This window comes from Scyliorhinus torazame, chromosome 5, assembly GCF_047496885.1.
Source record: "Scyliorhinus torazame isolate Kashiwa2021f chromosome 5, sScyTor2.1, whole genome shotgun sequence".
Taxonomy (NCBI): Eukaryota; Metazoa; Chordata; class Chondrichthyes; order Carcharhiniformes; family Scyliorhinidae; genus Scyliorhinus; species Scyliorhinus torazame.
Genome location: NC_092711.1, coordinates 189,973,474 through 189,991,767, shown reverse-complemented (window position 1 = coordinate 189,991,767; position 18,294 = coordinate 189,973,474). Strand labels below are relative to the sequence as shown.

The 18,294-nt window shown below is 46.7% G+C and overlaps 1 pseudogene; it reads left to right on the top strand.

Annotated features, from left to right (window-relative positions):
* The window catches only part of LOC140418091 (putative divalent cation/proton antiporter TMEM165), a 181,587-nt pseudogene that overhangs the window by 117,505 nt on the left and 45,788 nt on the right, over window positions 1–18,294 (top strand).

Below are 18,294 nucleotides of genomic sequence, written 5' to 3'. Positions count from 1 at the left end.
GATGTGATATCTGGGCAGCATGTTCATTTTGATCGTCTGGACTCTCCCCGCGAGGGAGAGTGGGAGTGTGTTCCATCTTTGCAGGTCCTTTTTTACTTCCTCTGTCAGACTGGCGACGTTTGATTTAGGGATCCCTTTCCAGTCATGGGCTATTTGGATCCCCAGGTAGCAGAGAGCACAGATTATCGCTCTATGCAGATGACCGGCCCCGCTACATTTCGGAGCCAGAGAGCAACATGGACGGAATCATCGCGCTCCTGAAAGAGTTTGGCGCCATCTCAGGCTACAAACTCAACATGAGCAAAGGCGAGATCTTGAAAAATGAAATGACATAAAATGAAAATCGCTTATTGTCACAAGTATGCTTCAATGAAGTTACTGTGAAAAGCCCCTAGTCGCCACATCCCAGCACCTTTTCGGGGCCGCTGGTACGGGAATCGAACCGTGCTGCTGGCCTGCCTTGGTCTGCTTTAAAATACAGCGATTTAGCCCAGTGTGCTAAACCAGCCCAATATTCTTGCCGATACACCCACAAGTAGGGGGGGGCGCACTAATGGGTGCCAAACTCTTTGAGGAGCGCGATGATTCCGTCCATATTGCTTTCTGGGTCCGAAATGTAGAGGGGCCGGTCATCTGCATAGAGCGATAATCTGTGCTCTCTGCAGCCCCTTCGGATCCTCATCCAGCTTTTTGCTGAACAGAGAACAATTGCTAATGGCTCAATCGCTAGAGTGAACAGCAGCGGAGACAGTGGGTATCCTTACCTGGTGCACCTGTGCAGCTGGAAGTATCGGGAGTTGGTATTTTGTACGCTCGCCATGGGAGCGTTGTATAGGAGATTCACTCAGGAGGTGAACCCTGTTCCAAGCTCGAACTGCTCCAGTACCTCTATGCAGTACTTGCATTCGACTCTGTCGAAGGCCTTTTCTGCATCCAGGGAGATGATAACCTCTGGTGTTCTCTCCCCTCATGCGATCATTATCACGTTCAGCTGGCGCCTGATGTTCGAGGTTAGTTGCCTACCTTTGACAAAGCCCGTCTGGCCTCTGCGACCACCTCCGGTACGCATTCCTCTAGCCTTCGGGCTAGGATTTTGGCCAGTATTTTGGCATCTGCGTTCTGCAGTGAGATGGGTCTGTACGACCCACAATCCGTTGGGGCTCTATCTTTCTTAGGTATGAGCGAAATTGAGGCCTGTGCTAGCGTAGGTGGCAGTGTGCCCCTAGCCAGCGAGCCTGTGAACATCTCCCGCAGGTGCGGAGCCAGTGCTGTTGCAAATGTTTTGTAAATGTCTGCCGGGAACCCGTCTGATCCCGGTGCCTTCCCAGCCTGCCTGGAGCTAATGCTGTCCATGATCTCTCCCATGATCTGTCCATGATCTCTCCCAGTGCTAGTGGTGCTTCCAGGGCTCGTTTACTGCCCGGACTCCCACGTTGGGGGCTCTGAGGTGTTCAGTCGTTGGTAGAAGGCCTTGAATATTTTGTTGATCTTTTCTGGTTCTGTTTCTAATTTGCCTCTGATATCCCTGATTTGTGCAATTTCACTGGTGGCTGCCTGCTTTCTCAGCTGGTGCGCCAGCAGGCAGCAGGCATTATCTCCGTGTGCATATAGGGTCCCCCATGCCTGGCGGAGCTGGTGCACTGCTTTCATGGTGGAGAACAGGTCGAAGCTCCTTTGTAGCTCTTTCTTCTCCGCCAGGAGCTCTACGGTCGGGGCGTCGGCGTATTTAGCTTCTACCTCCAGTATGGAGCCGACCAGCTGCTGCCTAGCCGCCCTTTCCTCCATACCCCTTCGCGCTTTGAAAGTGATAATTTCCCCTCTTCCTACAGCCTTTAGCGTTTTCCAGAACGTGGAGGGTGAGACCTCCCCGTTTTGGTTGTTCTCCGTGTACTGTGCTATGACCTGCGATATCTGTTCGTTGAAGGCCTTGTCAGCTAGTAGAGCAGTGCCTAACATCCATGTGGGGAGTTGGGCCCTGCCCGTTTCCAACCTCACGTCCTTGTAATGTGAAGCGTGGTCTGATATCACGATTGTAGAGTATTCCGCTTTATCTAGCCCCGGAGGCATCGTTTTCCCCACTACAAAGAAGTCAATTCTGGTGTATACGTTGTGTACTGGAGAGAAGAAGGAGAACTCCTTCTCCCTTGGGTGGATGAACCTCCAGGGGTCCACCGCTCCCACCTGTTCCATAAAGTGACCTTTGCCATGTTTGAGGTTTTCCCCGTTTTGGAACTTGATCTGTCAGTCCTTAGTTCTTGTACAAAGTATAAGCCCCCCCCCCCCCCCCCGCATGATTAGTCGGTGCGTCGATATGTCGGGGATTTCTGACATGACCTTTTTGATGAAGCTTGTGTCGTCCCAGTTGGGCGCGTACACGTAAACTAGTTCTAATGGTGCACCATCCAGGGGCCCGCTGACCATGGCGTACCACCCCCCTGGGTCCGTAACCATCTTCGTCGCCCGAAGCATCGTCCTTTTGCTGATCAGTATTGCCACCCCCTGGCTCTCGTCCATAGCAGGAGTGATGGGTCTGTCCCACCCAGCCCTTTCTTACCCGCAGTCCGTCCTGTTCTCTCAGGCATGTCTCGTGGAGGAAGACTATGTTGGCTTTCATGTTTCTTAGGTGCATGAGGACACTGGATCTTTTCACTGGGCCGTTGAGTCCCCTTACGTTCCAGGTCACTATCCTGGTGGGGGGCCTCTGTCCCCACGTTCCTGTGGGATTAACCACACTTACCTTTTGTACGCGCTCCTGCACTCCGGGGTTCTCCTTTGTCAGGGGGCCATTTAGGGTGGCCCCTGTCACTTCTCTCCCCATGCGGTTTGTCTGTGCACTCCGGGGTTTCCCTTTGTTAGAGGGCCGTCCAGGGTGGCCGCTGTCACTGCTCTGCCCATGCGGTCGTGTCCCTGCGCTCCGGGGTTTCCCTTTGTCCAGAAGGGACCCAACCTGGCTGCCAATGTTGCGTCTACGATGTGGGTCTGCCCCTGCACTCAGTGGTCTCCCTTTGTCCCGGGGGCAACCAACAAGTCCGCCCACTGTGCGTTTGCCACGTGGGTAGACCCCTGCACTCTGGGATCTCCCCTCGCCCAGAGACCGCACTGGGTGGTTGCTTGCAGCGCTCCCTTGTTCTGAGCCCTTGGTTGTGGCAATTTGTAGCCTTATTGTTGCTCTCTTTCCTTGTTAACAGGGAGTAAATAAGGGGCTTAAGTGTAGTCATGGCAGGAGATCTTTAATCCGTGACATGCTCCTCCTGTACTATATGGCAAATCTCGGAAGCTTCAGGTGTCTCCGGTGATCACGTGTGCAGGAAGTATGTTCAACCCCAGCTCCTGATTGGCACCCCCATAGGTATAACTATTTTTGCCAGCTGGAATCAATAACACGTGCCACAATGTATGTAATTATCATATTTTATTCGGGATAAGCAAAGACAGAGGCAGGAATCCAAATGATGCCGAAGATGCATAAATGTCGAAGAGAAACAATAAGAGAGGAACCCTGCCTCGCTGAATGGGGAAACTGTGCAGAATGATATCTCTTCCATTTCACCCTTCCTGCCTCAGCGTCTAAAAAAAAAAGCCATCAGAATAAACCTGAACATGTCGTGACACCTGGAGGTGCATCCAGATTAAGCCGTTGATACTGCAATGAATATTGACCCCATTCCTTCAGACTCAGGAGTGAGAGTGCTGCTAATTATTTGGTACTGATATGATCTGTTCAAAATTCCCATTTTGACCGTGCCCATTTTGATAAACATTCGAATTCCATTGACAGTTAAACGATCCTTGACCATTTCAGGAGGCAAAGTATTGCAATGATGTAAGTAGAATCATAGAATATCTATAGTGCAGAAGGAGGACATACGGCCCAACGAGTCTGTACGGACCCTAAGAAAGAGTACCCTAGCTAGGTCAATTCCCTGACCTATTCTGTAACCCCACCTAACCTGTACTTCGCAGGACACTAAGGAGGAATGTTATCATGGCCAATCCACCAACCTGCACATCTTCGGACTGTGGGAGGAAATCAGAGCCCCCAGAGGAAATCCAAGCGGACCTGCAGAGAAAATGCCAGCTCCACACAGACAGTTATCCAAGGACGGAGTTGAACTGGGTCCCTGGCGCTGTGAGGCAACAGTGCCGCATGCTCTGAATCTCATGCCCGTGACACCCAGTATTGGTGTTAGTGTACGAGATACCGACGGTGATGTCAGCACACAGACTACATTGAAATCTGCCCCTAATATTATTAGATCGACACTCCCTTCCTTTCACAAAGTGAAACCATGACATTGCTTTTATCCCACTGGACCCTCACTTCATTCTTATTATTTTAAACTCTGCTTCTGTAAGTGTTACAATTTATTAGTGGCAGCCCACTTGTCAAAAATAAACTGCCTCTCATTCTAATTCCAGTACACGTCTCTTTGTATTATGAAAACATTGTGCCTGTCTAGTTTCAGTAGGAACATCTTCCTAACATTGAAAACGATGGCAGCATTCACATAGCAATGCACTGTTGTAATACACTATGTCTGATATTAATGTACGAACTGTTGCTTCAACTGTAATCTCAAAAAAATGTTATTTTTCTGTTTTTACTCTCGGTCCTGTTTCAGCTATTAGTGCAATAGGCCATATTTCTGCTTAGGGATGGAGTTCAAAACTAGTGAGGTTATGCTGCAATTGTATAGGGTGTTGGTGAGGCCGCATCTGGAGTATTGTGTTCAGTTTTGGTCTCCTTACCTGAGAAAGGACATATTGGCACTGGAGAGAGTGCAGAGGAGATTCACGAGGTTGATCTCAGAGTTGAGGGGATTAGATTATGACGAGAGGTTGAGTAGACTGGGACTGTACCCAAAGGGTTGTGAATCTCTGGGCTTCCTTGCCCAGTGAAGCAGTTGAGGCTCCTTCTTTAAACGTTTTTAAGAAAAAGATAGATGGCTTTCTAAAGAATAAAGGGATTCGGGGATATGGTGTACGGGCCTGAGAGTGGAGCGGAGTCCACAAAGATCAGCTATGATCTCATTAAATGGCGGAGCAGGATCGAGAGGCCAGATGGCCTGCTCCTGTTCCTAGTTCTTATGTTCTTATGTTGCATTCGTTCTTGTCCCTGTTTAAATTCGATTAGCTAAACTATATTTTTATATTAAAGCACATCCACTATCCGTTCCCACTGCACCACATAATATGTTAATTTTCACGACATAAGCTCTCGTCTTTTTTATGACTTCATTCGCCCATTTATGAGTTTTCGTTATAAAAGGTCTGACTCTTGTTATGCCACAGAGGGCGTCCTTTTATGTATAATTGTGGATGTGGATTCCACATGCATGGAACGTAGAACACAGAAGCAGACTATTATGTGCGAATCGGATTGCAGCAATTGAGTTGTAAATAATAATAATATTTTTTAGTGTCACAAGTAGTCTTACATTGACACTGCAATGAGGTTACATTGCAAATCTCCTTGTCGCCACATTCCGGCGCCTGTTCGGGTCCACAGAGAGAGAATTCAGAATGTCCAATTCACCTAACAGCACGTTTTTCGGGACTTGTGGGAGGAAACCGGAGCGCCCGGGGGAAACCCACGCAGACACAGGGAGATCGTGAAGACTCTGCACAGACAGTGACCCAAGCCGGGAATCGAACCCGGGTGCCTGGCGGTGAGGAGCCTTGATAAATAACCTGACAAGCTTCTGCATCACAACCAGCTGTCCAGCCAAAACCAGACTCCAGTCCTTCTTTATCCAAAGAGACAGAACAGACGGTATCTGCAACTTAACACTGTTGACTAATACGAAACTCGTAATCAGCTGTCGCGTCTAATGACCGCACATCTCAACCCGCCTCTTTTTTGCCAAGGCCAGGAAACGTATTTTAACTTAGCATCTTTAATTAGATCATCTCTCTTTCTCACACAAACTCAGAGCATTGATACAGGATCCAATGTGATATAAGCATGTCCATAAAGCACATAAGTACAAGTGAAACAGTAATTTGTGTTTTAAATAAAGACTCTGAGCCAAGCAGTAATAACGGAGACGTTGACTTGAGTTCTCCAGTTATCGGGAATTCCTTTTTCCGCTGGCAGCACACTCCACGCCCGGGGGTTTCCGAGTTCAGAGACTATTTGGGGTTGATTCTCCGATCCCCCAGCCACATGTATCTCGGCGTCGGTCCGATTGCTGACGGCGGGATTCTATCTTGTCGTGTATTACAAAAAGGGCCGGGGTCCTGCATGTTAGCAACCGAAATTGCGCTGTATGCAGAAGCAATTGTGTCACGGCCTTCTGTAATATGACCAGAAGTATGACACTGCAATGTTAGCAGAGAGCGAATCTATTTTAATATGAACAGAGATTGGGCTCAATGCGGGTAAGAATTGGCAAAAATGCTCTTTCACACAAAGACACCACGCTTTCACTGACATCCACTGGAGATAACTTTATATTGCCGATTGTGTGAATCAAATTTACGTCAGTTATTTTTTTAAATACTAGGGATGGGACCATAGACAATTTGAGGCACTGAAGGAGGCCTCTGACGTTTACGAGATTTTGAATATCAAAATCTTTTACTTGAAATGACTAAGTTCCGAATAATTAATTTTTAACAATAGGGTCCTCATTTGGACCTGACCCAACAATGTACGAATACTTAGCAATGATGAACTAAGTAGGATTTATTGAGAGAGATTTAGCAAATAATTAATAAAAACAGAGAAGAGAACATAGATGTTATTTCCTCCCACATGGTTAGCCACGACTGCCAGTACAGGCGATGCGTTCTTTTTCTGTCTCTGAAGTGATGCAGATAGAACTGTGTCACAGAATAATTACATCACAGAAGATGTGTTAAGAATGAAAACAAGTTTCGCCTTGGCCGCCCCCACTATCGGAGGGCTCCGCTGTGGGGATAGTGGCCCTGCATCCTGAACTTGTCTCCTGTTCAAGCTTTCTCTTCCTTTCCTTGCGCAGTCACACCTGCACGTTGCCGGACGCCGGCAGCTGGCGCTGCAGTATTCTTGCTCTGTTGTATTCTGACTCTGTCTCTGCAATATGAATGCGTCGGCAACCGGAGTGCAAGAAGAGTGAGCGGCCAAAATAGAGCGGGAAGCACAAATTATCTGCTCCACATCCCATGTCTAATGTTGTGAGCGATGGATCTGTAACCAAAACATTATACATGCCTTTGTTGCTTCCATATGGGTTATTGTAATTTCCGAATTGGGTTGCAAGACATTCTTTACAGCAGCTATTATGGCCCCGCGCAACAATCGCCTCACCTGCTCGTGGGAGCTGTGCTGGCTTTGGCATTGATCACCTGCTGTCTGCTCTGTTTGGCAGTGCAACTACAATTATCCAGCGGAAGTACACGTATTATGTAACAACGGCAGTGTTTGAAATATTTGGCTTCCGGATGCTTTTGGAAGGCTTGAAGATGAGTCCTGATGAAGGCCAGGAAAAAAGAACAAAGAACAAAGAAAAGTGCAGCATACGAACAGGCCCTTCGGCCTCCAAGGCTGCGCCAACCATGCTGGCCGTCTAAACTAAAATCTTCTACACTTCCGGGGTCCGTATCCCTCTATTCCCATCCTATTCATGTATTTGTCAATACATAAACGTCACTATCGTCCCTGCTTCCGCCACCTCCTCCGGCTGCGAGTTCCAGGCACCCATTACCCTCTGTGTAAAAAACTTACCACGTACATCTCCTCCAAACCTTGCCACTCGCACTTTAAATCTATGCCCCCTAGTAATTTACCCCTCTACCCCGGGAAAAAGTCTCTGACACTCCACTCTGTCTATGCCCCTCATAATTTTGTACACCTCTATCAGGTCGCACCTCAACCTCCTTCGTTCGGGTGAGAACAAACAAAGTTTATTCAACCTCTCCTGATAGCTAATGCCCTCCATACCAGGCAACATCCTGGTAAATCTCTTCTGCGCCCTCTCTAAAGCGTCCATATCCTTCTGGTATTGTGGCGACCAGAATTGAACACTATACTCCAAGTGTGGCCCAATTAAGGTTCTATACAGCTGCAACATGACTTGCCAATTTTTCTAGGCAATGCCCCGGCCAATGAAGGCAAGCATGCCGTCTGGCTTCTTGACCAGCATCTCCTCCTGTTTTGCCCCTTTCAGTGAGGTGTACACCAAGAGCTCTCTGACTTTCAATACTCTTGAGGGTTCTACCATTCACTGTACATTTCCTACCTGTATTAGACCATCCAAAATGCATTAGCTCACATTTGTCCGGATTAAACTCCACCTGCCACCTTGCCGCCCAAGTCTCCAAATGATCTATATCCTGCTGTATCCTCTGCCGGTCCGCATCGATATCCGCAATTCCACCAACCTTTCTGTCGTCTGCAAACTTACTCATCAGACCAGTTACATTTTCCTTCAAATCATTTATATATACCACGAACAGCAAAGGTCCCAGCACGGAACCCTGCCGAACATTACTAGTCATAGCCCTCCAATCAGAAAAGCACCCTTCCATTGCTACTCTCTGCCTTCTGTAACCTAGCCAGTTCTGTATCCATCTTGCCAGCCCACCTCCAATCCCGTGTGACTTCACCTTTTGTACCAGTCTGCCATGAGGGCCTTGTGAAAGGCCTTACTGAAGGTCATATAGACAACATCTACTGCCCTAGCTGCATGAATCATCTCCTCGCAATACTCTATCAAGGTAGTGAGACAAGACCTCGCTTTCACAAAACCGTGCTGCCTCTCGCTAATACGACCACTTGCTTCCAAATGGGAGTAGATCCTGTCTCGAAGAATTCTCTCCAGTAAGTTCCCTACCACTGACGTAAGGCTCACAGGCCTCTAGTTCCCTGTATTATCCTTGATATCCTTCTTAAACAAAGGAAAAACATTGGCTATTCTTCAATCCAACGGGACATCACTTGACGACAGTGGGGATTCAAAGATTTCCGGCAAGGCCTCAGCAATTTCCTCTCCAGCCTCCTTCAGTATTCCATCAGGTCCTGGGGACTTATCCACCCTAGTATTCTTCAAGACGCCAAACACTTCATCTTTTTGGATCTCAACGTGACCCAGGCTATCTACACGTCCTTCTCCAGACTCAACATCCACCAATTCCTTCGCTTTGGCGAATACTGATGCAAAGTATACATTTAATACCTCGCCCATTTCCTCTGGCTCCACACATAGATTCCCTCGCCTGTCCTTCAGTGGTGGGCCTGCCCTTTCCCTGGCTACCCTCTTGCTTTTTATATACGTGTAAAAAGCCTTGGGATTTTCCTTAACCCTATTTGCCAATGACTTTTCGTGACCCCTTTTAGCCCTCTTGAGTCCTTGCTTAAGTTCCTTCCTTCTTTTCTTATATTCCACACAGGCTTCGTCTGTTCCCAGCCTTCTAGCCCTGACAAATGCCTCCTTTTTGTTCTTGATGAGGCCTACAATATCTCTCGTTATCCAAGGTTCCCGAAAGTTGCCGTATTTATCCTTCTTCCGCACAGGAACATGCCGGTTCTGAATTCCTTTCAGCAGACATTTGAAAGCCTCCCACATGTCAGATGTTGATTTGTCGTCAAACATCCGCCTCCAATCTATGTTCTTCAGGTCCCGCCTAATATTGTTATAATTAGCCTTCCCCCAATTTAGCACATTCACCCTAGGACCACGCTTATCCTTGTCCATCAGCACTTTAAAACTTACTGAATTGTGGTCACTGTTCCCGAAATACTCCCCTACAGAAACTTCTACCACTTGGCCGGGCTCATTCCCCAATACAAGTACAGTACAGGTCCAGTACAGCCCCTTCCCTAGTTAGACAATCTATATATTGTTTTTAGAAGCCCTCCTGGATGCTCCTTACAAACTCTGCCCCGTCCAAGCCCCTAGAACGAAGTGTGTCCCAGTCAATATTGGGGAAGTTAAAGTCTCCCATCACAACAACCCTGTTGCTTTTACTCCTTTTCAAAATCTGTCTACCTATCTGCTCCTCTAGCTCCTGCTGGCTGTTGGGAGGCCTGTAGTAAACCCCCAACATTGTGACTGCACCCTTCTTATTCCTGCTCTCTACCCATATAGCCTCGCTGCCCTCTGAGGTGCCCTCCCGCAGTACAGCTGTGATATTCTCGCTAATCAATAGCGCAACTCCGGCACCCCTTTTACAAGGGGATGGTTTAGCACAGGGCAAAATAGCTGACTTTTAAAGCAGACCAAGACAGGCCAGAAGCGCGGGTTCATTTCCCGTACCAGCCTCCCCGAACAGGCGCCGGAATGTGGCGGCTAGGTGCTTTTCACAGTAACTCCAGTTGAAACCTGCTTGTGAAAAAGGCGTTTTTAATTTAATTTCTTTTTTCATCCCCCTCTATCCCGCCTGAAGCATCTAAATCCTGGAATGTTTAGCTGCCAATCCTGTCCTGCCCTCAACCAGATCTCTGTAATGGCAATGACACCATAGTTCCAAGTACTAATCCAAGCTCTACGTTCATCTGCCTTACCTGTTGTACTTCTCGCATTAAAACAGATGCACTTCAGGCCCACCAGTCCCGCTGGTTTCAGCAACATCTCCCTGTCTGCTCTTCCACAGATCCATAGTGGCCCGATTTACTAGTTCTCCCACAATTTTTGCAACTTCTGACATGTTGCTCCGGTACCCACCCACTTGCCACACCAGTTTAATCCCTCCCGTGTGACACTAGCAAACCTCGCGACCAGGATATTTATGCCTCTCCAGTTTAGGTGCAACCCGTCCTTCTTATACATGTCACACCTGCCCCGGAAGAGCTCCCAGTGGTCCAGCTAACTGAAAACCTCCCTCCTCCACCAGCTGTTTAGCCACGTGTTTAGCTGCCCTATCTTCCTATTGCTAGCCTCATTGGCACGTGGCACAGGGAGCATTCCCGAGATTACAACCGTTGAGGTCCTCTCTTCTAACTTTCTGCCTTGCTCCCTGAACTTCTGATGCAGGAACTCATCCCCCTTCTTGCCTATGTCGTTAGTACCAATATGTACCACGACCTCTGCCTGCAGGATGCCCGCTACCTGTTCGAAGACATCCTGGACCATGGCACCAGGGAGGCATCATTCCATCCTAGAGTCTCTTTCACGTCCACAAAAGCGCCTATCTGTGCTCCTGACTATAGAGTCCCCTATGACTATTGCTCTTCTGCGTTTTGATCCTCCGTGCTGAACATCAGAGCCATCCGTGGTGCCATTGCTCTGGCTGCTGCTGTTTTCCCCTTATAGGCCATTCCCCCCGACAGTATCCAAAGGGTACTGTTCGAGAGGGGGACAACCACAGAGGATTCCTAGACTGACTGCCTGCCCCTTCTGGTAGTCACCCATCTCTCTGCCTGATCTTTGGTTGTTACCACATCTATATAATTGCTATCCATGACGCTTCCCGCCACCTGCATGTTCCTAAGTGCATCCAACTGCTACTCAACCGAACAATGCGGTCTGTGAGGCACCCCAGTTGGGTGCACTTTGTGCAGATTAAGCCATCCGGGACGCTGGAATCCTCCCAGACAGGTCACATCTCTCAGCCAGAGCACTGTAACCCTCTAATTTATTAATTAGTGAACGCAATGCGAATTAAATTACAAATTAAATTTAAAATAATCTATATAATTGCTATCCATGACGCTTCCCGCCACCTGCATGTTCCTAAGTGCATCCAACTGCTTCTCAACCGAACAATGCGGTCTGTGAGGCACCCCAGTTGGGTGCACTTTGTGCAGATTAAGCCATCCGGGACGCTGGAATCCTCCCAGACAGGTCACATCTCTCAGCCAGAGCACTGTAACCCTCTAATTTATTAATTAGTGAACGCAATGCGAATTAAATTAAAAATTAATTTAAAATAAGAATCTGTTAACTATATATTTCCTAGCACTAGATTGCTACTATAAATGTAAATGCGAATTACAGTACTCTCCAGTCTCTGGCCTAGCTACCCCTCTAAATTCTGATTTAGTAATTCATTCATTATGTTTAATTAGTTTAACAATGTTTAATTTCTAAAACCAGTGCAGATTCCCTACCAGCCAATCAGGTCACAGCTTTCCTGTGACGTCACTTTTCAGTGTTTCCCCCCCCCCCCTCCCCCACTCCCCACCCCTCAGTCGGATCACTCAGAATAGCAGAATATCTATCACTTACCTGTGCCCAAGCTGCTCCCTGGCTCTCTCTCCCGCTCCCGAAAATGAAGGCCGCCGGAACCTTGGGGGTAAGATTTTATGTCAGCTACCTTCCCAGGGTGCTCCCTGGTTTTCTCCCTGCTTCCCGGACTGCACTCTGGATCTCTCCCTGCACATTACCAGTTACAAAGCCAAACGAAGGAAACAGAGCAAAAAGAGAAACTGCATCTCCTCCCACTCTGTGCCAAATTATACACTGCCCAAATTACCAAGATTGGAGGGATCTTTATCATCAAGTAATGCAAATTTGTTAATATTTGAATATATTTTGTGAATCTTTTGTAACTGGTAATGCCTCACCAAATATGCAGATAATATTGAGTCAGGTCTAAAAGAGTAACTGAGATTTTAGCAGCATTAGCCCGTAATTTTCTAGGTTGTGGTTTATAATTCTAATAACTAGTTTGTGAGGTGCTCGTTATATGATCAGCTTTTAAGTTTTCTGTTGATCGTGCAATGTAGTGCTCTTCCATTGTTGACGTCGGAGCTGCAGCTTCGTAACTACTCTCGTACTCGCCATTTCCCGGTATCTGTTGATTCGATCAGTGCATGTCTGTCACTAACAATTTTAAAGTGAGGGATTGATCAGGAATACAAGTTGTTATTGTTTCTGCTGCAATTAGAATTACAAATTCTTGGATGTCAAAGTTCACTGTCGAAATTACGGCGGATAACATGTTTATCGCAGGAAGTTGCTGCAGTATTGAATACTTATTTCAGCTCTTTAAATTCATATTTGTAGGACTTTGTAATTCTACCTCGGAGTCTACTATGCTTGTTTTTGAGTCATGTCCGTAAAGCAGAGTAGACTCCGAGGTAGAATCGGAGAAATGAACGCCTTGATGCATATCCATTACCTAAAATGGTTATGAGATGAATAATTCAAATTCTGCTAAATACTAAAAGCTCGCCATCTTAAATCTACCTGGTAGCAGGAACTGCCTTGAAAATGTGAATATACAAATAATGAGTGGAGGTTGCATCAGGATTTACCGCACAGTTATGACCTGATTTTAATCAAGTTATTTTTAACACTGCAGGAACTATATTTTTAAGATTAACACTATCCTTTATCTTCAAGATATAAGCACTAAATTATGTGAATGCTCGTGTCAGCCATGCAGTTCAGCAAGTATCAAAACAGTGCGTACTTTTAACATGCATATACTGGCCAACGAGAAGTCTAGTTTATACCTCTCACTGTTTTAAGGTAGTTTGTTTTGCTTGAGGTGTTTCACAAATGTATATAGTGTGCACTGTTGCATTTAATGCAATTTGTTGTGTACTGGAAGGACATTTTTGAGTTAATTGGGATTGTGACTTAAACAAGGATTGCTTATCTGTTGGTTCCAAAAGCACATGATATTAATTTGCTTGTGGCAATATTTTGCTGGTGCCTCAGACAGTTTGATACACATGCAGGTTCAACCAGGGCTATTCCCAGGCGCGATTCCAAGAGTTCGCGACCAGCCCATCAACGCTGGAACCGAACAAGGGACAAGGCCCAACCTGACCTAGGAAGACGCTGCCTGACCCAAATCTGGACTAAAGACCCCCAAAATGCCTGAAACCCCACGGTAAGGTTGATGCATACCCCTGGAATACTGTGGCTCGATCGGACCAAATAAGCCCACACGGCAACCACAAAATCGGAAGGGGGGGGGGGGGCGGGGGTGTCAGGGACCCCACCATACGCAAACGAGAAAATGCAATCAGCACCCGGGACCCTGCAAGACGCAACCACATACCTTCCGCAAGGTCAGATTTCTCCCATCAGATCCCGCGATCATCCAGAAGCAGCCGCCGACCAAGGAAGTGAGGGAAACATGGTGGTCTGCAGGTGAGACTAACAGACCACGGTTTTAAGTTTCCTCTCACCAGAATGCCCCTGGCAAATGTCAAAGCGATCGAAAAAAAACTGGACAAGCTACACTTACCATTTAGAGGGAAGTAAGAGACTACTTGTGAGCTCTGTTTCAGGGAGATAATGCTCACCCCTGCCTCACCTGACCGTAGCATACAACCTGACAGCTTCTCAATAGACTGGATGGACCGCACAGCGTCATTGGGCGAAGAGAGGAATGGAGGGGTTTGCGTATTCATCAACTCCTCCTGGTGCTCAGACGTGCTGACCATGATGAACGACTGCTCCCTGGGCCTGGACTATCCGACTGTGAAGTGTCGCCCATACTACCTTCCATGGGGTTCACGTCTGCGATTGTCTACGTACCACCCCAGGCTGAAGTGAAGAAGACGCTTGATGAATTGCACTCTGCTGAAGGATGGGTACCGGAGCAATGCTTTCTATTGTGCATCTGTGAAAGTTGGTAAGACTTCATGTGAACCTGCCGAATTGCCTTCGTTTCCTGAGGAAGTATTGGTGCTGTTGTGCTTTCTTGGTGGTAGTGTCGATGTGGGTGGACGAGTACAGATTTTTGGAGAGGTGTACCTCTAGAAATTTGAAACTGCTAACCATCCCCTCCTTGGCGCCGTTGATGCTGGCAGGGGTGTATAGAATACTTTGCTTTCTGAAGTCAATGATCAATCTTTAGTTTTGCGGGCATTGAGGGATAGATTGCTGTCGCTGCACAATTCCACTAGGTTCCCAATCACCCTCCTGTATTCTGACTCGTCGTTATTTGAGATCCGGCCCACTATGGTCGTATCGTCTGCAAACTTGTAGATGGAGTTGGAACCAAACAGTCGTGTGTGTACAGGGAACATAGTCGGGGGCTAAGTATTCAGCTTTGCGGGGATTTTATTGAGTACTATTGTGTAGGACGTGTTGTTGTTTATTCTTACTGATTGTGGTCTGTGGGTTAGAAAGTGGAGGATCCAGTTGCAGACTGAGGAGCGAAGTCCTCGGTTTTGGAGCTCTGATTTGAGCTTGTCTAGGATTATGGTGTTGAAGGCGGAGCTGTAATCAATAAATAGGAGTCTGATGTAGGAGTCCTTGTTGCCGAGATGCTTTAGGGATCAGAGTAGGGCCAGGGAGATGGCGTCTGCTGTGGACCGATTGCGTCGATATTCGAATTACAGTCGATCAGGGCATTCTGGGAGTATAGAGGTGATGTGCTTCATGACCAACCTCTCGAAGCCCTACATTACAACTGAAGTCAGGGCCACCGGACGGTAGTCATTGAGGCATGTTGCCTGGTTTTTCTTTGGCACTGGTATGATGGTAGTCTTCTTGAAGCAGGTGGGGACCTCGGAGCAGAGTAAGGACAGGTTAAAGATGTCCGTGAACACATCTGCCAGCTGGTCCGTGCAGGCTCTTAATGCACAACCAGAGTCCTGTCTGGACCTGTCGCCTTCTGAGGGTTCATTTTCAGGAAAGCCGATCTGACTTTGGAAGCTGTGATGGTGTGTTTGGGTATGTCAAGGGCACTCGGCAGTGGATCGTTGGTTTCCTGCTCGAACCGAGTAGAATGTATTGAGTTCATCGGGGAGGGGTGCGCTGCTGCTCGAGATACTGCTCGTCTTCGCTTTGCAGCCCGTTATGTTGTTTCGGCCTTGCCACAACCGCCGACAGCCTGTAACGCTAGTCTGTGACTCTAGCTTGGTCTGATATTCTTTCTTGGCATCTCGGATGGCTTTGCGGAGGTCGTACCTGGATTTCCTGTATAGGTCAGGGTCACCTGACTTGAACGCCTCAAACGTGTCCTTCAGTAGGGAGTCAATCTCGCGATAGAGCCATGGTTTGTGGTTTCACTGCTGGCCCACAGAGAAAAATGCAAATCAGACAGGCAGGAATCTTAATTTGGCTGCTCATGCTATGGTTCGGCGACAGAATTTGTGTATTGGTGATTGAGAAGGGAGAATCCTAATGCCGGCATATTAATACATTTCAGTTTCAAAGAGAGCACATGTCAGAGGAATGTGGTTGTGGACTGAGCACATAATCTTACTCTTTATATGGCAATTATGATCAACTTTTATCGACAGTACCTTTTTCAAGCCTTTCTCAACTCTTCACAATTTCTGATGAATTATGGAGTTTGAATTTCCTGTTCTGTTGTACAACTATTGTACTTTTGGCAAGCAGTTTTTTTCTTGTACTCAGCTATTTTTCATATTAAGGGCAATTTAGTGTGCCCAATCCACCGAACCTGCACATCATTGTGTTGTGGGAATGAAACCCACGCAAATTCCGCACAGGCAGTGACCCGGGGCCGAGATCAAAACCCGGTCCTCAGCGCCGTAGGCAGCAGTGTGCACCACTGCGCCACCCTTGGCAAGCAGTTTTGCATTCAGTTATCGGCATAGACAACACCTTTCGTCATGTTTATCTTTATCCAAGTCACTCATCACCCTGACTTGGAAAGATATTCCCGATCCCATTATTTCGTGTATTGTAATAATATATTTGCCAGTTGCGTGCAGATTTATCTCTTATATGCTGAGCACCATACGTTTTAATCTGGCAGTGCAAAACATAGAACATAAAACATAGAAAATACAGCACAGAACAGGCCCTTCGGCCCACGATGTTGTGCCGAACCTTTGTCCTAGATTAATCATAGATTATCATTGAATTTACAGTGCAGAAGGAGGCCATTCGGCCCTTTGAGTCTGCACCGGCTCTTGGAAAGAGCACCCTACCCAAACTCAACACCTTCACCCAACACCAAGGTCAATTTGGACATTAAGGGCAATTTATCATTGGCCAATTCACCTAACCTGCACATCTTTGGATTGTGGGAGGAAACCGGAACACCCGGAGGAAACCCACGCAGACACGGGGAGGACGTGCAGACTCCGCACAGTCAGTGACCCAAGCCGGAATCGAACCTGGGACCCTGGAGCTGTGAAGCAATTGTGCTATCCACAATGCTACCGTGATTGAACAATGAAATGAAACGAAAATGCCACCAAGCAGCTCCATGTTTCAATTTTTATCCATACTACTGTTCGTCATCCAGTATCTAGAAATAGTTAAAATTAACCTCTTCCTTTGGCTTGTTGTGAGGGTATCCTAGTGTCACCCGCCTCTGTAACTAGAGCCACACGAGAGGACAGGAGTATGTAACTCGGCTCTTCAATTTCCATCCCTTGTTCTCTAGGACCTTAGAGGTACATTATATTGTATACAAGTGGCACTTTCTTGATTATAAAGAGCAGTTAATCTGTTACATTATCTGGACAATAATGCAACATATCACAAACATTAACAAACACATTTTAAATCAAGTTTCAGACATTCTTAAACAATCAATAAATATTCTGACAACACTTCTGCCATAAACTCAAGAAAGCAATGATTTCATCGAGCACAGATTTTCCTCCTTGTGGCATGGTCAATCAATCAAAAAAATGTGACGTGCTAACATTAAGCTGATAAATGCACCATTTTGTTTTATTCTTCTAAACCTAACACAGAATCCCTGCATTGCCCAGTGCGATTAAAGTAAATGCAATTCTTTGTAACTCGATGTTTTTTGTACAAATCAAATAATTTAGTTGTTAATTCCAGCTCCTTGCAAAGAGAAGGGTCCAGTTCCCAGCCTTAACTGTAAATTGTCTCAATGGTAGACACTTAAATTAAGCTGTTTAAAACGTGGTTAAAATAAAAGCCATAAATATTTCTGATGACGAACACAAAAACATACACATTAGTAATATTGTCCGATTCGTATAGGCCATTTGATACACCGTGACTGTGCTTGTCCTCTGAAGCACCACTTCAACTTGGGTCACTCCTGTATCTTTTCTCGTAGCCCAGAAATTCTCCCTCCTTTTCAGAGAATTAGGCAATTCGTTTTTGAATACCCCGATTATCCCGGCCACCAAAATACTATGAAAAGGTGCATCCCGAATTCCAACACAGTGCACGACAATGTAGTTTTCCCATGTTACTTTTGCTTCTATTCAAGTTATCTTAAATGTCTACCTCCTGCTGCTCGATCCTTCCACCATTGGAACAGCTTCAGCCTCGTCACTCCTCGTTTTGAATTGCTCTTTCATATTTCCTACCAACCGTCTCTTCAGCAAGGAACAAAGTCCCAATTTCTGCAATCTATCCGTGAAAATGAACGTCCTCATCACTGGTACCATTTCCTTGATTCTTTTCTGCACTCTCATGAATACCTTCACACACCTGGAACGTA